This window comes from Triturus cristatus, chromosome 12 (assembly GCF_964204655.1).
Source record: "Triturus cristatus chromosome 12, aTriCri1.1, whole genome shotgun sequence".
In the NCBI taxonomy this organism is placed as follows: domain Eukaryota; kingdom Metazoa; phylum Chordata; class Amphibia; order Caudata; family Salamandridae; genus Triturus; species Triturus cristatus.
This window is the reverse complement of record NC_140595.1, coordinates 445,290,715-445,302,691: the sequence shown is the minus strand read 5'-3', so window position 1 is coordinate 445,302,691 and position 11,977 is coordinate 445,290,715.

The window sequence follows — 11,977 nt, the reverse complement described above, 5'->3', positions numbered from 1 at the left end:
TGTAAAGGTAGTTTTTAAAAATGCGTTGTAGTGTCATGCTATGTAATGGAATGCGTTGTAATGGATGTTGCGTTGTAAAAAATGCGTTGTCAGTGTAGTGCGTTGTAAAAGTTGCGTTGTAAATGTTGTTCCCCAGCTTAAAAACATGAATAAACGTTACACCACAATCATGGTCAAAACTGTGGAGGAAAACTAATGAGGCTGACACCCGTGTGGAAAGTAGTTGAAAGCCTCCAAAGTAATAAACATCACAGAGTAAACAGATGGCCCGACTGCCTGGAATTGTATTGAGAACCAAAGTGATCGTGTATTAAAATAAAATAAAAGGGCTGAAGCCAGCTCCTGCACAACGGCCGCTAAAACCGGGGGTTCCCCTTAGATAAATCAGCGGAGGGAGAAAAAGAAGCTTACCGAACCACACGGAGGGAGCATGCATCAACCCGAAGTGGATGGAACGGCGCCGCATCTGAGGGCTGATTTATAACGTGGGAAGGACGCCGGCCGCCACGGAACGTACCGGGACGGGCAGCTGCTAGATGCTGGCAAAGGAGTGTAATGGAAGAAAGACATCCAAAGGGTGTCAGCTAACCATAATTTGGAAAAAACTTTGGGACAGGAAATTATAATTATATTGGGAAGCGTATGCTTAAGAGTAAGGGTGTAAGAGGTCGAAGCGTTAGCAGAGACAGCAGAGTACTTTCTTTAATAAAGCTGTGAAAAAAACCATATCCATATAGCAAAATAACACGTGATTCAGATGCATAGACCATATCTTCCTGGGCGCTCTGAAAAATCACTATATTCACAATACAAAAATGTGTATCAAATCAAACAGTTACAAATAAGTCAGGCAGATAGAAACTGAATTAACATAGGGCATTTCATCAGCATTAATTTGCAGTCATGGCCATGATACTTTGAAAAATAAAGAGTTCAAATGAGTAGCATAAACATCATGGATATACAAATGATTATTAGTGCAATAAAGCAATAGACGGAAAACCTTTTACAACCCTATCTGCTAGAGCAAACAAAATGAAAAAATGAAAAAATGGCATCTAGGGATTGCTTACAAAAGAATGCTGAAATGAAATTATCTAAGACCAGTTGCTTAGATCTCTTATGCGCCCTATCTATTGAGACAGGCCAATTGGGCATTACTGGGATCGAGTTCATTCAAACCATTATTGATCGTGTCTAGACGGATCATGAGTTTCGATTCCCTCACAGTGAGGAGTGAGGTTATGTCGCCTCCTCGTGGGCCCAACTCAATTTTTTCAATGACAAGCCATTGCATTTGGTCAGGGCTGTGCCCCAATTGATCATAGTGTTCGACCAGGGGGGCCCCTGCAACACGGCATCTGATCCTGCTCTGATGTTGAAGGACCCTTGCTTTTATTTTTTGCTGTGTTTGGCCGATGTACAGGAAGCCGCAGGGACAAGTGATCCCGTAGATCACATTAGTGGAATTACAGTTTGTATGAACACGCAACGTGATGGTGTGATGTTTGTAGATGAATTCTTTAGTCTGTGTGGTTGTTGAACATGCTTTACAAGATCCACATTTGTAGTGTCCTATGATGGGGGATAGGTTCCAAAGTGACTGGATGGTCAGTTCTGCTGGATCCTCCAGGAAGGAATGTACAACGTAATCTTTAATGCTCATGGCCTTTTTGAAGGAATGCATGGGCAGGTTGGGTTGATCAATCTCAGTTGAGACCAAATTCCAATGTTTGTTTATGATTTTCTTAATGCGTTGCTCCTCGTAGAGAAAGTGGTAACACAAATCATTTTATTAGAAGCGGAGTCATCATGATCTTTAGCCACTAATAAAGTTTCTCTTGGATTGAACCAAGCCCTCTTCTGGGCTCTCTTGACCAGACGTTTAGGATAGCCCCTAGAGATCAATCTGGTGCTGAGATCTTCGGATTCTGATAGATAATCTGTGCGTTTAGTACAATTCCTCCGGATCCTCAAAAATTGTCCTATCGGGAGGTTATCACGCAAACCGCGTGGATGGTAGCTGCTGTACCTTAAAAGAGAGTTACGCTCAGCAGGTTTCCTGTATAGGGTAGTGCATAGTTTGTTGTTTTCACTGAAAATCTTTAGATCAAGGAAAGGTATCTCGTGGGCGTCAGATTGGATGGTAAATTGGATGTCCAGATCGCATTGGTTCAGCCACTCATGGAACAATTTAAGTTGTGCTGCATCACCATTCCAGGTGAGTAAAATGTCATCGATATATCGTTTCCATAAATCGATGTGTTGATGGAAGGGATTGTTGTTCAGAATGTGTAGTTTTTCAAAACTGTCCATATAGAGAATAGCTAGATCTGGCGCGAAGGCCGCCCCCATCGCCACACCCTTTGTCTGGACATAGTGATTACCTTGAAAATAGAAGAAATTCTTCTTCATGGCAATTGTCAAAAGCGCCAAAATGAATTCAGTAGGTACTCTCATTGGGGTAGGTCGTAGATTCAAGACTTCCCGTATGACACCCAATGCTGGTTCTTGGGGAATACTTGTGTATAATGACACAATGTCACAAGTTACAAGTAGCTGTTCATTCGGATCAAATGGTCTTTGGTCAACCAAGGTGATGACTTGCATTGTGTCCCTCAAGTATGTTTCAGTCTTTTCTGCGATTGGTTTCAAAAAGAAATCTATATATTTGCAGAGTGGTTCTAGTAGTGAACCACATCCGGACACAATGGGGCGACCCGGCGGATGGAGCATATTTTTATGGATCTTGGGTAGAGTGTAAATAGTGGGTAGTCGTGGGCATTTCTGGTTTAAATAATCAAATTCCAGTTTGCTCAGGAATCCCAGGTCCAACGCTTCAGAGGTGATTCGATGTATTTCATCAGCCAAGTCTTTTGTGGGATCGGATCTCAATAAGGAATAGCTCACCCCATCTTGCAGTTGCCTCATAATTTCTGACTTGTAGGTACTGGTGTCCTGCACCACTATGGCCCCACCCTTGTCAGCGGATTTAATCACGATATCCTTGTTATTTTTGAGAGTTAGCAATGCGGCTTTTTCAGGTTTACTTGTATTAGGTATGGTATGTTTATACGTCAATAACAGAGTATTAACATCATTCAAAACCATATTTTCATAGGCCAAGATTCTGTTGCTCCTTACATTAGTAGGTGGCACAAGCTTTGATGGGACCCGTAGTCCTGTGAAGGATTTGGACGAGTTGTTCTCTGAGTTCTTAAAGAAGTATCTAAGGCGGATTTTCCGAAAAAAAACATGCAGTTCGGATTTGAGGTTAAATGAATTAGGATGGGCCGTAGAGACAAAAGCCAGACCTTTGGAAAGAATTTGTTGTTCGTCTGTGCTCAAGACATAGGAGGAGATGTTAACTACAGGGTTATTGTTGGCCCTTACCATCTGTAAACCTTCAGTCTCGTTGAGATCTCGCCGTGGTTCTCCGGTTGAAAACGGACCTGCTTGGGGATCGTGCCTCTGCCTCTGTCCCAATTCGTCATTGGTGGATTCTGTTGACCTCTCGATGGTCCTCTTGGCCAGTTGCCCCTCCCACGTGGGGGTCTCCATTGTCCTTCCCCTAAAAAAGGAAAATAACCTTGGGGGGGGGTACCAGTTGTCCCGGTAGTTGTAGTCGTAGCTTGGGCCGGGTGTCTCCTGATCACAATCTGAACTCACTGTGGAGTCAGAAAACGTGGTGAAATTCCACCTTCCCCTGTAACCACCTCTACCCGTGAATCTACCAGAATTGTCTTGTTTGTAATAGTCGTCGTTGAGGTAGGGATAGGTGTTTTTTTTGTCATAGAATCTGATATCCTTTGAGAGTTTATCAAGCTTCTTATTCTGGGTGGTAGTTTCAAAATCCTTTAGTGATTTGGAAAGATTCTCAAGAGCATTTTTGGCGTTGATCAACGTAGAGTCCCCAGCGATTTCTTATTTCAGGGTTGTAATCTCTCTCGTGAGTGTATGGACCTGTTCTGCCGCTGTCTCAACTCCTAAGACCATCCAATATCTAGAGGCATTGTTGGCAATGAAGCTTAAACCTTCCTTGAATTTGGGTATGTCGATAAAGATCGCAGGCTCGTTTCTTATCTGAAGTCCAACTGGTATAATGCCTGCCTGTAGGTACTTGGTGAGCAGATGACCATGAAGTTTAGTACGTATCAGCTTTTTTTCAAGACGTTCAAGTCTAGCTATTTTATCATTTAATGTAAAGTCTATGTTGGGTGTATCGGATGATAGAAAAAGGTTCCTTGGGTCCTGCAAGAGCTGGTTAATATATTCCTCAGTATACGAAAGGGTTTCACTCTCCACCATTGTAGATGGAAAAATCTCGTAAAATACCTCGCAGGTGTGCACCTGCACTTAGGTCATTAGAAAAAGGGGTATACCCAAAAATCACTGGGACCTGGGTGTAGAACAGTATAGGGAAATGGTCCCAGAGTGTGTATAATATAGAACACAATCAATAGGGAAAATTAAGAATTAGAACGACAATAGAGGAAGCACGAGTGTTGTTTAATCACACTCCGCAAAAGTATCATCTCATTTTAGATACAAAACCACATTCAATTATGCAAAATAAGGTGCAAGATAGTGCCCAGGGGAAGGGGGGGAAGGAAATCGTGTTGATAGTGATAGTTAGGAGGGGGAGGCAAGTGACATAAAATTTGAACAGTATCACAAATTAATTGTTTTGGCAAAGTATTTCATGCCACATATTCAGACAGAAGTAAATTCATTGAGACATGTAATCATTTAGACAACCATGTACATAGAAGAAGACACAGTGTAAAATAAATACACTATTGAAGGTACTGGTATGGATGATAAGTCGACGTTTCGACCCCTTAAACCCGTGTAGGTAGAAAGGTAGTTTAGGTCCTTATTGCCGGGGTCTTCATCAGGACAGGGTGGCGGGGGTGGAAGGGGGGGAGGGCACCTGTATAATGAAACAATAATTAAAAAAGGGACTTAAGTCCTAAAGCGGCATTAAATAGGACTGACAGGGATAAATCGCCATAGTTACCCTTAAAAGGAAACCTCGAAAAATCCTGGCTGAATCTCAAAAAAACAGGGCTGGTAGGCTCCCAAGGTGGAGGAGAACAGAGACACCTGAAAATAAAGTGTCACGGTGAGAGGGGTAGGAAAATCATATAGCTGAATAATCAAGCTAAAATGTAGGTAACTCACTGAATGAAGATAATTCATGAAGGCATAGTTGGAACTAAGTCGCAGCCGTGGAACTTAACCATCGGTGAGGAGCGTGAGATAAATCGCAGTCAATTGTGACCTCTAGAAAGAAACATATCATAATAGTTTTAGAATAAAAAATGCTACTGAGGAAAAGAACGGGGTGACAGGACAAAGGACCCAACTCTAAACGCCGCAAGAGCTAACTTTCACAGCAATGAGCTTAAAAGGATGTATGTCGTTACAACGCACACTTTTAAAACGCATGCACTTACAACGCATTTTTTACAACGCAACATCCATTACAACGCATTCCATTACATAGCATGACACTACAACGCATTTTTAAAAACTACCTTTACAACGCATTCCATTACATCGCAAACTACCTCTACAACGCATACCATTACAACGCATAATATTAAATTGCATTTAAGGTAAGTATTAGATAGTATAGGGGTAAAAATTACTTTTCTAACTCCAGGGGGTGCAACAGTAGGGTAAGTGTTGGATAGTATAGGGGTAAAAATTACTATTCTAACTCCAGGGGGTGCAACAGTAGGGAAAGTGTTGGATAGTATAGGGGTAAAAATTACTATTCTAACTCCAGGGGGTGCAACAGTAGGGAAAGTGTTGGATAGTATAGGGGTAAAAATTACTATTCTAACTCCAGGGGGTGCAACAGTAGGGTAAGTGTTGGATAGTATAGGGGTAAAAATTACTATTCTAACTCCAGGGGGTGCAACAGTAGGGAAAGTGTTGGATAGTATAGAGGTAAAAATTACTATTCTAACTCCAGGGGGTGCAACAGTAGGGTAAGTGTTGGATAGTATAGGGGTAAAAATTACTATTCTAACTCCAAGGGGTGCAACAGTAGGGAAAGTGTTGGATAGTATAGGGGTAAAAATTACTATTCTAACTCCAGGGGGTGCAACAGTAGGGAAAGTGTTCGATAGTATAGGGGTAAAAATTACTATTCTAACTCCAGGGGGTGCAACAGTAGGGTAAGTGTTGGATAGTGTAGTGTAATAATATGCGTTGTAATGGTATGCGTTGTAAAGGTAGTATGCGATGTAATGGAATGCGTTGTAAAGGTAGTTTTTAAAAATGCGTTGTAGTGTCATGCTATGTAATGGAATGCGTTGTAATGGATGTTGCGTTGTAAAAAATGCGTTGTCAGTGTAGTGCGTTGTAAAAGTTGCGTTGTAAATGTTGTTCCCCAGCTTAAAAACATGAATAAACGTTACACCACAATCATGGTCAAAACTGTGGAGGAAAACTAATGAGGCTGACACCCGTGTGGAAAGTAGTTGAAAGCCTCCAAAGTAATAAACATCACAGAGTAAACAGATGGCCCGACTGCCTGGAATTGTATTGAGAACCAAAGTGATCGTGTATTAAAATAAAATAAAAGGGCTGAAGCCAGCTCCTGCACAACGGCCGCTAAAACCGGGGGTTCCCCTTAGATAAATCAGCGGAGGGAGAAAAAGAAGCTTACCGAACCACACGGAGGGAGCATGCATCAACCCGAAGTGGATGGAACGGCGCCGCATCTGAGGGCTGATTTATAACGTGGGAAGGACGCCGGCCGCCACGGAACGTACCGGGACGGGCAGCCGCTAGATGCTGGCAAAGGAGTGTAATGGAAGAAAGACATCCAAAGGGTGTCAGCTAACATTAATTTGGAAAAAACTTTGGGACAGGAAATTATAATTATATTGGGAAGCGTATGCTTAAGAGTAAGGGTGTAAGAGGTCGAAGCGTTAGCAGAGACAGCAGAGTACTTTCTTTAATAAAGCTGTGAAAAAAAACATATCCATATAGCAAAATAACACGTGATTCAGATGCATAGACCATATCTTCCTGGGCGCTCTGAAAAATCACTATATTCACAATACAAAAATGTGTATCAAATCAAACAGTTACAAATAAGTCAGGCAGATAGAAACTGAATTAACATAGGGCATTTCATCAGCATTAATTTGCAGTCATGGCCATGATACTTTGAAAAATAAAGAGTTCAAATGAGTAGCATAAACATCATGGATATACGAATGATTATTAGTGCAATAAAGCAATAGACGGAAAACCTTTTACAACCCTATCTGCTAGAGCAAACAAAATGAAAAAATGAAAAAATGGCATCTAGGGATTGCTTACAAAAGAATGCTGAAATGAAATTATCTAAGACCAGTTGCAGCACAGAATCTGTGACTAGGTTTAGACCGGAACCCCCTAGTTACTGATGTGGGATGCGCATGCAGTGAATTCAGTGGAGCAACGTTAGCGAGATGCTATGGAGTCACTGCTCGTGCACAAAAGTGGTTGAACTCACACATGTTGATACATGCAAATCACAGGCAAAACTCTGGTAGCAAGGCATATGTACAAATAACATCACAGAAACGGATATGTCATATAGAGATACAATACTATGGGGTAAGATAAAGGTGGAAAAGGGTGAAAAGTCTAACTGAGTAGCCACAGAGATGAAGAGGAGTGACTGGTAGGTGTAGCACTATAGTAAATCTACAGGAAATTGTGAAAGTCCTCACTCATGTTAAGCCCTGCGGGAGCCTTGGTGTTAAGTTCGAGAATATACCTAGATTCTTGTTGACGGAGTTGTTTCTCTCGGTTACCTCCCCGTCTGAGTGAGGGTACACAGTCAACAACGTAATACTTGAAATGATCAAGGTTATTGTTGTGGACGTCCTTAAAATGTTGTGCAACAGGGTACGTTGGGACACTATTAACTATCACCCTGAGGTGTTGTAGGATGCGGAGATGCACCTGTAGTTTGGTGCAGCCCACATACCTTAGGCCACATTTACATTCGAGTACATAAACTGCATACTCAGTCCTGCATGTAAGTCTATGTTTAATGGTCAGGGGCTCCCCACGGAACATTGCAGTGATCTGGCTGAAATTAATTCCAAATTTACAGGCCCTGAGGCTGTTACATTTAAAGAAACCTCTAATGCCTGATAGCCAGTTAGATTTGGTGATGACTTCAGGACTGCTCCTGACCAAGGCATCATGCATGGAGAACGCCCTCCTGAATGTAATATTGGGGCATTGAGCTACCGTCTGTCCAAGGGTAGGATCGGATTTGATGATACCCCAATGTTTGTTAATAATGGACCTGATGGCTCGCTCATCCGTGTTGTAAGTGATGATCAGGCGGGTGTTGACAGTGGCTGGGCTAGTGGGCTCCGTCTGCGTGTCAGTGCTGCTAAGATTCATAGTGGGCTTTCTTTTCAGGAGTGCCTCAATGGGTGGTGAATTAGCTTTCTTAGTGGCAGTGATGATGTCTTTTTCAGTGTAACCCGGTGCCTTGAATTGTAAGTGTGCGTCCCTCTGACAGGAAATTAAGTCACTGGTGGAGCTGCAGATCCTACGCAAGCGCAGCATTTCGCCATAAAGGATGCTGACAATGAGGTGTCTGGGGTGGAAATTGGAGGCATGTAGAGTGGAATTGCCTGCCGTAGTCTTTCTTTGGAGTGTAGAGTTTAGTGTGCCGTTGGAGACATACACACTAAATCAAGAAATTCAACAGAGACTGTGCTCATGTTAGTATTAAACTCTAGCTTTAGCTCATTGGTATTGATCTCTGATATAAAGGCTTTGGCACTCTCCATGTTACCCCTCCAGATCACAAAGACATCTTCAATATAGCGGAGCCAGCACTTGATGTTGTTATTCCATGCAACAGAGTGCCTTGCCATGAGAACCCGCTCCCCCCACCAGCCCATATGTAAACATGTGTAGCTTGGGGAAAAGCAGGCTCCCATGCCAACACCCCTGAGCTGCTGGTACACTTTGTTCTCAAACATAAAGAAATTATGCTGTAGACATCATTCAATGAGAAACATGATCAGTTCATTGTGTTTGTAACATGTGATTGGTCTTTTAGTAAGAAAATGTTGACAGGCAGACAAGCCATCACGATGACGGATACTAGTGTACAATGATGTGATGTCAAGGAACATCAGGACATAATCGTCAGACCAAGGGATGTCCTTGATTTTAAGCAGGAAGTCACTGGTGTCCCTGAGATATGTTGGCAGGCTGATGACAAGTTCCTGTAGTAAATAGTTCACATATTTAGAGATGTACTCACAAATACTCTTGCAGGCTGAGATGATGGGATGTCCTGGCACTGGTGATGTACATTTATGCACCTTGGGTAGGAAATAGAGCACTGGGAGAACAGGGAATTCATTGTTTAAGAAGTTGAATTCATCTTTGCTGAGGATGCCTTTGTTCCTATAGGTATTCATACTTTTTTCAACTCTTTACTACTGGCAGTTACTTCTTTCTGATTGGAAATCCTGTAACAGGTGGTGTCATCAAGGTGTCTGTGTGCTTCTTCCAGGTAAAGATTAATAGGCCAGAGAACGATGTTGCCACCCTTATCTGATTTGTTGATGTCATTTTTATTTTGGAGTTTCTTCATTAGGACCATGTATTGTTTATGGCAAAAATTGAGTCTACGTTTAGAGCGTGTCTTGTGATGGTGCAGACTTTTAAGTTCTTCAAAGATAACATTGTTGTAGGTATCAATGGCGTCTCTGGGCATTATGGGGGTGAAAGTAGCTGATGGCTTGAATGGGCTCTCCATATTGGCCAGGATGTCTATGCCCTCATTGTGCAACAGCTGTTGTGTGGGGATACTGTCATTGGTGGATTCTAATTCTGCCAGAGTGAGTATGGTGGCAATGTCAAAGCTCAACAGATCACTGCTCCCAGGCCCCATGGTGTTGGTGGATGCAAGAATGTTTAAAAAAAAAAATTATCCTCATTTGCTTCACTCACACCTTTCCGTTAACGTTCCCACCCTGGTGTATCCAAAGCCTCAATTGCTAGAGAAAGGAACAAGAAGAGGAATCACCCTTGTCGCCCTTGGATAGTGATATCCCTCTCCTTTACTTCCAATACACACTCACTCTCCCCGAACCTCTCTGCCCAGTGGAGAAGGTGCCTGCTGAGGTGGACAAAGACTTAATCATTGGACTTCAGGTTCTTACTTATTACTCGCACCAGCGTAGAAAAGGCATCCAGAACTCATATCTCTTCCCTTTATCTGAAATGTCCAGCTTGGCCACATTCTTAATAGCATATAACCAGTCTTCATGACTTGGGGGAATCGAAGACACCCACCGTTTGCAAATCTCTCTGCGCGCCAGGAGAATAACATAAAAAATCAACTTAGCATTGTTCTTATTGACTATAATGTGTGGTTCCAAAGCACCAAAAATAACTAGAAAGGTGCCTACCTTCATTTGTAGGTTCAAAAGATTGGACAAAACCATACTCACGGCCTCCCAAAAAGGTTGGATCATCGGGCCGTCAACAAACATATACAAATCGTCCTCCTTCATACTACCACATTTTGGGCAGGCCACATCACCTCCAGACCCAACCTTGGACAATCTTTGGGGGGTTCAATGGGCCCTATGAATGGCAAAAAAATGGTTCCTCCTCAGGTATGCAGGTTTGACTATTTTATACATCATAGATATAGATACTTGCCAATGATCTTCCAAGCTGGGCTCTGGCAAGCATCTTCCCCAGAGATCCTCCGGCAAGGTGAAAACCCCATCTTCCATCTCTATCATCAGCCAATACCATAGCGCGATTTCTTTTTTTTTTGTATGCTCCCCGACAGCAGCTTCTCCTCAAACTCATTTGATTCCCCTATTTTTGTGCCCAAGTCTTGATACCAGCTCTGAATCTGGAGAAACTTAAATCTTGAGAGCCTTTGCCCCGCAGCGAACAACAATCCCAAGTAATCAGATGACTTTCCTGGAATAATTGTTTCCACCTTAATATTTCAGCCTCTTTTAGTGGGAGTGCCAACACACCCTTAGTCTATTCCGGGGAACCTGGCACTTTCCAAATGGGGGCAAGCTGACTAAAATATACCAGAACTTTTTTGAAGTATTTTGGATCTGCGTCCTTGTACATAATGCCACACTCTGCCCCCTTCTCTTTCTGCAACATTGAATCAAACATTTTGCCAATCTCAGAATTTGTGGGTCTGTCCAACAGCATTCTACCATTCTTTAATAGAAAAGCCCATGAATAAAAAAGCAGATCTAATAACGCTAGCCCCCCTTTCGCCAACCTCCTTCTTAGCTTCTTCCAAGCTATCTATGGACCTTTAGATGCCAACATAAAAGAGCTAATCTGACTTTGCATTTTAAGAAACCACTCCTTTTTAAAGGGTAAAGGAATTGAATCAAACAAAAAAGTCAACTTCAGAAGAATTATCATTTTTACAAGATTAACTCGGCCGAACAATGTTAACGGCAAATGCAACCAAACCTTCCTCCAGCCACTCACTTCTTTCTTAAACTTTTCAAAATTCTCTTTAGTGAGGTTTGCAATATCCTGAGTAATCTTAATCCCTAAATATCTCATTTCTTTCTTACATTTCATCTCCCCAGCTCTATGTTCCAGGCCATAACCTCCGTTTTCTCCTTATTAATTTCATAACCTGAAACTTTTCCGAAGTCTGTTGTCAACTTTAAGACACAACTCAAAGTTCTTTGTATATTATCAGTAAAGATCAAAATAACATTGGCGTATAGCCCTATTTTCCTGCTCCAACCAATGTATTCAAAGGGTGAAATATCTCCATTATTCCTAATTCTCCTGGCTAACGGCTCAATATACAAGTCAAACAAGAGTGGGGATAGTGGACACCCTTGCCTGGTGCCCCTTGTATTCTGTACTGCTTTTGTTAGTGCCGTATTTACCAAAACTCTGGCTTCTGGTGCAGAATAGATTC